This window comes from Mastomys coucha, unplaced genomic scaffold (genome assembly GCF_008632895.1).
Source record: "Mastomys coucha isolate ucsf_1 unplaced genomic scaffold, UCSF_Mcou_1 pScaffold9, whole genome shotgun sequence".
Lineage (NCBI taxonomy): Eukaryota > Metazoa > Chordata > Mammalia > Rodentia > Muridae > Mastomys > Mastomys coucha.
Genome location: NW_022196915.1, coordinates 13,568,365 through 13,576,605, shown reverse-complemented (window position 1 = coordinate 13,576,605; position 8,241 = coordinate 13,568,365). Strand labels below are relative to the sequence as shown.

The 8,241-nt window shown below is 48.1% G+C and overlaps 1 protein-coding gene across 3 annotated transcripts in view; it reads right to left on the bottom strand.

The window, feature by feature from the left end:
- Arhgef3 (Rho guanine nucleotide exchange factor 3) overlaps window positions 1-7,118 on the bottom strand; it is a 301,945-nt gene extending 294,827 nt beyond the window's left edge. Inside the window, exons 1-2 of one of the 3 annotated variants that reach the window (XM_031362587.1) lie at window positions 6,917-7,012; window positions 6,532-6,639 (exon numbers count right to left, since the gene is read on the bottom strand). The gene's annotated coding sequence lies outside the window, so the exon portion shown is untranslated. Of the gene's footprint in view, window positions 1-6,531; window positions 6,885-6,916 lie in introns of those variants that run through there. The other 2 variants (XM_031362585.1, XM_031362586.1) reach the window with 2 other exon arrangements.
- Window positions 7,119-8,241: the final 1,123 nt, after the last annotated feature.

Below are 8,241 nucleotides of genomic sequence, written 5' to 3'. Positions count from 1 at the left end.
GGAAGAGGAGAAGAAGGAGGAGGAGGAGGAGGAAGAGGAGGAGGAGGAGGAGAAAGAGGAGGAGGAGGAGGAGCAGCAGCAGCAGTGGCGGCTAGATCTCTACCTCACACCACACAAACTCAGTAGATCCAAGACTGAAATCTCAGATCTGAAATACAAAATTCTTATATTAAAATGTAGGCATAAACATTTATGGCTGCCGGGCAGTGGTGGTGCATGCCTTTAATCCCAGCACTTGGGAGGCAGAGACAGGCGGATTTCTGAGTTCGAGGTCTGATCTACAGAATGAGTTCCAGGACAGCCAGGACTACACAGAGAAACCCTGTCTCAAAAACCAATAAATAAATAAATAAATAAATAAATATTATGGCCTTAATAAGCCAAGACTTCTTAGGTATGATAATAAAAGCTGAAGCAAGGTTTTTAAAATATATAAATGCCACCAAAATTAAGATTTTGTGCTTTGGAAGACACTATCAACAAAGGGAAAGGATACTTTAAAGAAAAAAAAAAATTGAAAAGCACTTACCTGCTGAGGGGTTGAGCCTAGGATACATAAGAACCCCTTCAACTCACAATAAAAAGATACATAATCCAATTTTAAACTAAGCAAATGAGAGACAGCAAAATGGCTCATAAGTTATGCCTGGTTTGGTGGTTTAAATAGGAATGGCCCTCAAACTCCTGTGTCTGATAGCTAGCCCATAAGGAGTGGCACTTTTAGGAGGTGTGGCCTTGTTGTAGGAAGTGTGTCACTGCAGGAGCAGGCTCTGAGGTCTCCTGTGCTCAAGCTAAGCCCAGTGTGGTGTCCAGTCTCCTTCTGCTGCCTGAGAATCAAAATTTAGAACTGTCAGCTGCTTCTCCAGTACCACATGTGCCTGGACACTGCCATGTTCCCCACCATGACAATAACGAACTAAATCTCTGAAACTGTAAGCCAGAACAGTTAAATGTTTTCCTTTATAAGAATTGCTGTGTCAGCCAGGCACATGCCTTTAATCCCAGCACTTGGGAGGCAGAGGCAGGTGGATTTCTGAGTTTGAGGCCAGTCTGGTCTACAGAGTGAGTTTCAGGACAGCCAGGGCTATACAGAGAAACCCTGTCTCAAAAAAACAAAAACAAAACAAAAACCAACAAAACAAAACAAAACAAAAAAAGAATTGCTGTGTCATGGTGTCTCCTCACAGCAATAAAACCCTAAGACACCTGGCAACTTGAGTTGGATTCCTAAAAGCCACATAAGTTTGGAAGGAGAGAAGAGGCTCCACAAAGCTGCCATCTGACCATGTACCATGATACATGCACACAAATACAAAATAAATAAATAAATAAATAAATAAATAAATAAGGGAGCTGGAGAGATGGCTCAGCAGTTAAGAGCACTGAGTGCTCTTCCAGAGGTCCTGAGTTCAATTCCCAGCAACCACATGGTGGGTCACAACCATCTGTAATGGGATCTGATGCCCTCTTCTTATGTGTCTGAAGACAGCTACAGTGTACTCACATACATAAAACAAATAATTCTTTTAAATAAGTAGATAAATCTTTAAATGGCCAAAAGGCATAGTCCTCCAAAGATGCTACACAGGTGGCCAATGACCACATGAAGAGATGCACTTCTTATCCCCATTATCAGACATGAGGGAAACACAAGTCAAAAACAGCCACATCAAGAACATTGGCCAGCTATCAGGATGGCCGTGATCGCAAAGAGGGACAAGATATAGTGATTAGGGTGTGGAGAAACTGAAACACACATTCCCTGGTGTGGGGCTGTAAGCTGGTGCCATCATGGCAGCTACACTTTTCAAATGGTGCTACCATGTGGCCCAGAAACTTGGGCTGGATATGAAGCTAAGCATGGAGCGTACACCTAGAATGTGAGGGGCCCTGAATTCAATGATTAGCATCACTACCACCCCCGAAAAGACAATATGACTGCCACATATATATTCAAGAGAAATTAAACATATCCCCACACGCATTTATGTAAAGTTTTAACCAACACGTGGCTAGAGAAAGCACTCTTAGACAGAGCTAAATGGAGAAGAATGAATTGCTGAGTGATACATTTAAATGATTCAAGTATGATGATAGCTTTTACAGATGGCTCAGCAGGTAAAGGAAGCTGCTACCAAGCCTGATGAGCTGAATTCAATCCTCTAGACTCACAGGTGGAAGGTGGAACCCGTTCCCCAAGTTGTCCTTTGCTTTCCACACACATACAATGGCACAGGTATGTGAGCTGTGCACATGCACACACGCATGCACACATACACACAATGTTACTCACAGGTACACCCACCTGCATATAAAAATAAGCACACATTTTTTTCTGGAAGCAATGGTGAGTGGAAAAAGAAGAATTTCAAATTTTTTATTCTACAATGTTTATATGTTTGTTAAGTAATCCAAGATGGCCTCAGATTCAAACTCAATCTATAGCCAAGGATGACCCTGAACTCCTGATCCCCTACCTCCGCCTCCTAAGTGTTGAGATTATGAGTAAGCAGCACCATGCCCCATTCTATTCTACACTTTTAGTTGTATATAATAAGAAGATGGCCAGAATTTCTTGGGCTGAAGAATATTTGTTTTCTCGCCAAAAGGGAAAAGAGAGAGGAGGCAGTGATGGAGCGGGCACCCTGGAAGCTGAGTGGAAGTGAAAGGACAGGCGAAGATCTCTGGGATTTCTGTCACCTCAGCAAGGCTCTCTTAGGATATACTGAGCACTGTGGGTGGGAGGCAGTTGGAAGACCATGAAGAACTTGGAGGCAGCCGGGTGCCAAGGATGCATGACCCTCAGAGGCTATGAACCTTCTCTGTCCTTCTCCATTTCTGGCTATGTGCACCAGTCTATCTTTCTGGGACACACTGGTTTCAACTTAGCCACACATCTACCTTTGCCTCAGCTTGTGAGCACACCTCTGAAAAGGCGGGAAACGTTGGAGAAATGAAGGTACTGGCTCCTCCGGCTCTGCTCTATGGCTGCCCCGAGGTCTAGGTATCTCCCATATCCCATGACTCTTTACACCGGTGCCAGCTATTTAACCAGAAGCAGTGGGCTGTGCACTCAGGTGAATCCTACAGGACACCTTTAGAACCAGATTCTCCCCTGACACTGCCACCTCCCAAATAAATCATCTGGGAGGATCCTTCTGCCTTCCAACTCTGCATAGCTGCCGAGCCAACAGCCTCTGGAAAAAGAAGTGCCAGCTTTCCCATCCAGCATCATAGAGCACGATGTCATTGGCTAGGATGACCGCAGGACCCCCTTCCTACGCTGTCTCATTCCCTTCCCCTTCTCAAGTCAACCAGACTGACCCTGTGTTCAAGAGATGACAGGCTGGCCGGCAATGTGGCTCGGGTGGTGCTTGCCTAACTTGCACAAAGCCATGGGCTCAAGCCCCAGCATCATATAAACAAGGTGAGGCCATTCACGTCTCTTATCCCAGGGCCTAGAGGCAGAAGCAGGAGTATCAGAAGTACAAGGTCATATTCAGCTACAGAGGGAGTTTGAAGCCAGCCTGAGCTACATAAGACCCTCCTGAAGGAAGGGAAAGAAGAGCAATCCTTGAGCTCCATATGCACGGTCTTTGCCCATATATCCACAGGCTCACACACCTAAGCTCCTACTCATGTGCACCTTCTCAGAAACACATTCTCTTACCAAGCCAGCTGTGCCTCCATGCCTCCACTCAGGGACCCCTTCCCTACTATCATTTCCACGTCGCCTGCACACTCTTGTCATCAGTTCTGCATCTGTTATCTTCACCACTGGGCTGCCAACTCCAATGGGAAGAACGCTGCCCATGTTTTGGATAACAGGAGGAACTCGGTACCAAGACTGGGTCTAGCATAGAGTCTCACTTCCTCCAAAAGGCATTTGCTCTGTGTGGTGCTGGGAACTAAACCTGGAGCTTCGTGCATGCTAGGTAAATGCTCTACTGAGCTGTATGCCCAGTCTTCCATAGTATGGCTTGAGTGAATGAAGTCATTAAGCTGGGCTATGTGGTTCAAGCCTCTGTGTAAATACAAGACCACCTCTGGCAGGCCATGATTAGCTTATGATTGGGATCCTAGAATTTGGAGGATGAGCTGGGAGAATTACCATAAAGTCAAGACCAGCCTGGGCTCACAGTGAGCTCTGGGCTACTCTAAGCCACAGACTGAGACCCCATCTCAAATAAAACAAACACAAGAACAATCTTTGGCAGGACTTACTGGTACATACTTAGAAACCCAGCACTCTGGAGGCTGAGCCAGGAGGATGGATAGTTAGTTCAAGGCCACCTTGGCTATGTATCAAACTGTGTTTCAAAACAAACAAAATACTTTTTCCAAGTTGTGTGTATGTCTGTCTGTCTGTGTGTGTGTCTCTGTGTGTGTGTGTGTCTGTGTGTGTCTGTGTTCCAAGAAAACCTCAATGAATCAAAACCACACACAGGTACTTCATTTTACCTCTCTTTGATTATCGACACCAGGTAATACAAATCAGAGAACACTTGCAGAAATCCTTAAGATTTAAGATTAAGGACCCAAAATTTTGAGTCAATACAATAAAGACCACAATGAATAAATTGGCTCAAGAATGATTCAGAAAAAAAAATCACTGAAAGAACAGAAATACAAAAATTAAAAACCAAAAGAGATAACCCCCAACCCCACCCTAATGCAGTATCAGTGGCCTGAGCAGCCCAGACCTTGACCTTGAGGGCTTCGGGATTACGGCAATGCCTTTGCTTTTTTTTCCCCCTGCCTCTTTTTGTTCACTTTCCCACCGCCTAGCTTGGTTTCTGGAAACAGGCTGGCCTTGGACTCCTGACATCTCCTGCCTCAGCCTCCTGAGCACCCCTTGCTTTTCTTCCCCGATGCTCACACAGGACTCAGTGGCACCCTGAGTTCTGGCTGGGGATAGGGACTTCAGGGATAGCAAAAAGTGCAGACAGCTGTCTTGGATGGGTATGGAAAACAGACAGGAAGGACAAGAGCAGCAGAAGTCTAGAGGCCACATCTTGTCCTCACCAGAGGAGCACAAGGCCTCTGGTTCTTCATCCCCCCAACTTACTTTCATGGTGGAACCAGCTACATTAGAAGGTTCTAAGTTCCCTGTCTTCAGAGAATTTCAACACCACTACTCTTAACATGGGGATCAGTGGCTCTCGTATGGAATGCCAGCATTTGGGAGGCTTAGACACCTCAAACTCCCATTTCCATTAGCCGTACCCTATCCTACAGGCCCCACAAATGCTATGATCCCTAACCTGGACCTGCCATCATCTTTGCCTAGATAATCATTTGGCCTGGGTTTCTCATGTTCCAGTAGACATGAATCTTCTATGAAATGTGTGCTCTGAGCAAACAGAGAAAACAGCACACATGTACCATCATCCATCTCCACTCGCCCAAAGCGTGGGTCTGCCCTGAGAGGGGTGAGGACTCGTTATTGCCCACGGGTGATTCAGAATCCACTTCTGTGGCACACAGGCTTCTTGCAGTGACTATGTGTCATTTTCCAGAGGGTTCGGCACTCCTGTCTATGAAGTTCAAAAAAGAAACTAAGCAGGTGCCACCCAGAAAGACACCAAAGACACAGGGTACCTTCATTCTGCTCTGGATGAAAGGATGGTGGAGAGCCAGGCAAGAGCAGACTCCTGGACCCAGAAATAGACACTGATGTCAGCTGATTGTGGCCCCAATGCTAGGAGGAATTCCAGAGAAATCTCATCCATTCTGACCCCCAAAGGCACACACCATAGTTTCCAGAGCATCCAAGACCCCATTCCCAGAAATATCCTTGACAAAAGTTATGTCTAATCTCACATTCTCAGATACACTTTGCACAAGCTGGTTAACTTCAGGAGACAGTCTTACAAAGCCAAGCCTCCTAATCTGAAGAGAGCATCGTGGTGCGGGATAGGTAGGTCAGGTCCCAAGCAGAAGAGGAAGAGGCCTGGACTTACATGTCACCTTACTGGGAAGCTGAAGATGTGAACCCACTATGACACTGATGTCCGGTCCGCCACACCAAGAACACACCACATAGAGAGAATTCACCTGGAGCCAATCAGTATGGTAGTCATATAACCTTACGAAACCTCTAAAGCTCTGTGCTAGTATCACCCCTCTCGTAACAGATGAGGATACGGCAGCACAGACGTGCAATGTAACTATGACACAGCCAAAGACAACCACAGCAAAACCCTCTTCCTCTAGGGAACAAGGTATTACACCTGTGTAGTGCAAGAAATACTTCTAGTTTCCACCGGTGCATTCCGGACAACTTGTATCCACATCCTTCCTAGGTCCTGGAAGCAAGCCTGGTTCAAGCAATAAACCGAGCAAGCCAAGTCCTCTAGGAACAAGCCGCTCTGTTCCCGCACCCTTCCAACCAGGATAAGACGCTGCTGGCGCCAGGGCCATCCTCCATCACTCAAAGCCCTAGAGAACCGGGATTCAAACCCGGCTCCAATCATTTCCACTCTCAGAAAAACGCTCGCTAGCTTCTGGCTACAAGGCATTCCCGATCACCTTAAGTCCTGGGTGGGCGCCTCCTATCTCAGGACTGTCCGCTGCGCAGTTTAAAAGACGCGGTCTCGGGCGTAAGGATCCTGGCTGACGGTGGTGGTACCCGGGTCCCTGCCAAGTGGCCAGAGACACTGACTTGGAGAAGTCCAGCGACAGGGCGCGCCCCAGACAGGTGGCGCCTCCCTCCCGGAAGTGGCTCCGGGAACTTTCTCCCAGGAGCTATCGGGGGGACCGAAGTTGGGGGTCCCCGTCAGGAGCGGAGGCGGGCAGAAAGCAGGCGGTGGCACTATCTACCCAACGCGCCCCAGAGTGGCCATGGGGACCCAACTTTGGTGGGGGCTGCGGGTGAAAGGAGGGTCACGCGACGCGATGTTCCTGCTGCTCTTACCTCGGCGTCCCACTGGCTCGGCCCAGCCGGGTTGGAGCACAGGGCCGCAGCGGTGACTGCGGGGACGGCTCCCCGGGGCGGGGCGGGGCCGGAGCCTTGGAGGCCGGGCAGGCCACGTGGGCGGGAGGCGGGCCCGGGGACACCCCGCAGGACGGGCCTGGCTGCAGGCAGAGGACTGACCTAGACTCTGGGAGACTTGCAGCCAAGGCTCAGTACCCGCGCGACCCACGCCTGGTCGGAGGGTCCCGGAAGACTTAGAAAAGACTGGGAGAAGGACATTCAGGACGTAATCTGCCACCCCAAGAGCTCTCAGTTGGAGAGTTCACTAGAGCACAGAAAGGGTGCACAGCCCACCTCCGGCTTTCTCTTTCTGGTGGTGGCTCTGGATCACGATTATAGCCCGACAGGAGGAGGGCAAAACTCATGCCGAAGTGGCAGAGCTTGCCCTGGAGAGCAAAGACCCAAGCCTGTGCATGAAGCCTCCACCCCCGCCTCTAGGTTTAAACTTGGGCACGTCAGGCCTTGTCCAACTAACCCCTTTCCTGTCTGAAGGTGAAAATGAAGATAGCGTGGGCCCAAAAGGTTGTTAGTTATCGATGGTTTGTAGGTAAGTGCGGAGCACAATAAGGGTAGGGCCATCAGTAGCATGAGTCACCCACACAGAAATAAACATATGAATCGAAATAAAGCTGTTTGCTGAATGAATACATTCTCAGGATTTCATAAAATTGGGACTAACGAATGCTGTAGACGAAACAGTAGTTTCTGGGCTGTCGTGAAAGTGTAAACCCTGGGGCTGAAAATAAAAAACAAAAACAAAACAAAACAAAAAAAAACTCACAGGTTGCTTCTACATGTCACCTGGCCCATGCCGTTTTAGGTGCTTGATAGAATTTAATATTCTCAGCAGCCCAGTGTCTGTAAGTCTCTATGGATTCCACCTCCCAAAGATGTAGATCTTGAAGCCTGGATGAAAAGAGCCATCATTTATGGAGATGGCAATTGGAATCCTGAACCTCAGCCAAAGTGCTAAGATAGCAAATGCTGCTCTGGAGAGATGGCTCAGCAGGTAAGAGCACCGACTGCTCTTCCAAAGGTCCTGAGTTCGGATCCCAGCAACCACATGGTGGCTCACAACCATCCGTAATGAGATCTGATGCCCTCTTCTGATGTGTCTGAAGACAGCTACAGTGTACTTCTCGAATATACATAAATAAATCTTTTTTAAAAAATGACACGAGCCGGGCGGTGGTGGTCCACGCCTTTAATCCCAGCACTTGGGAGGCAGAGGCGGGCGGATTTCTGAGTTTGAGGCCAGCCTGGTC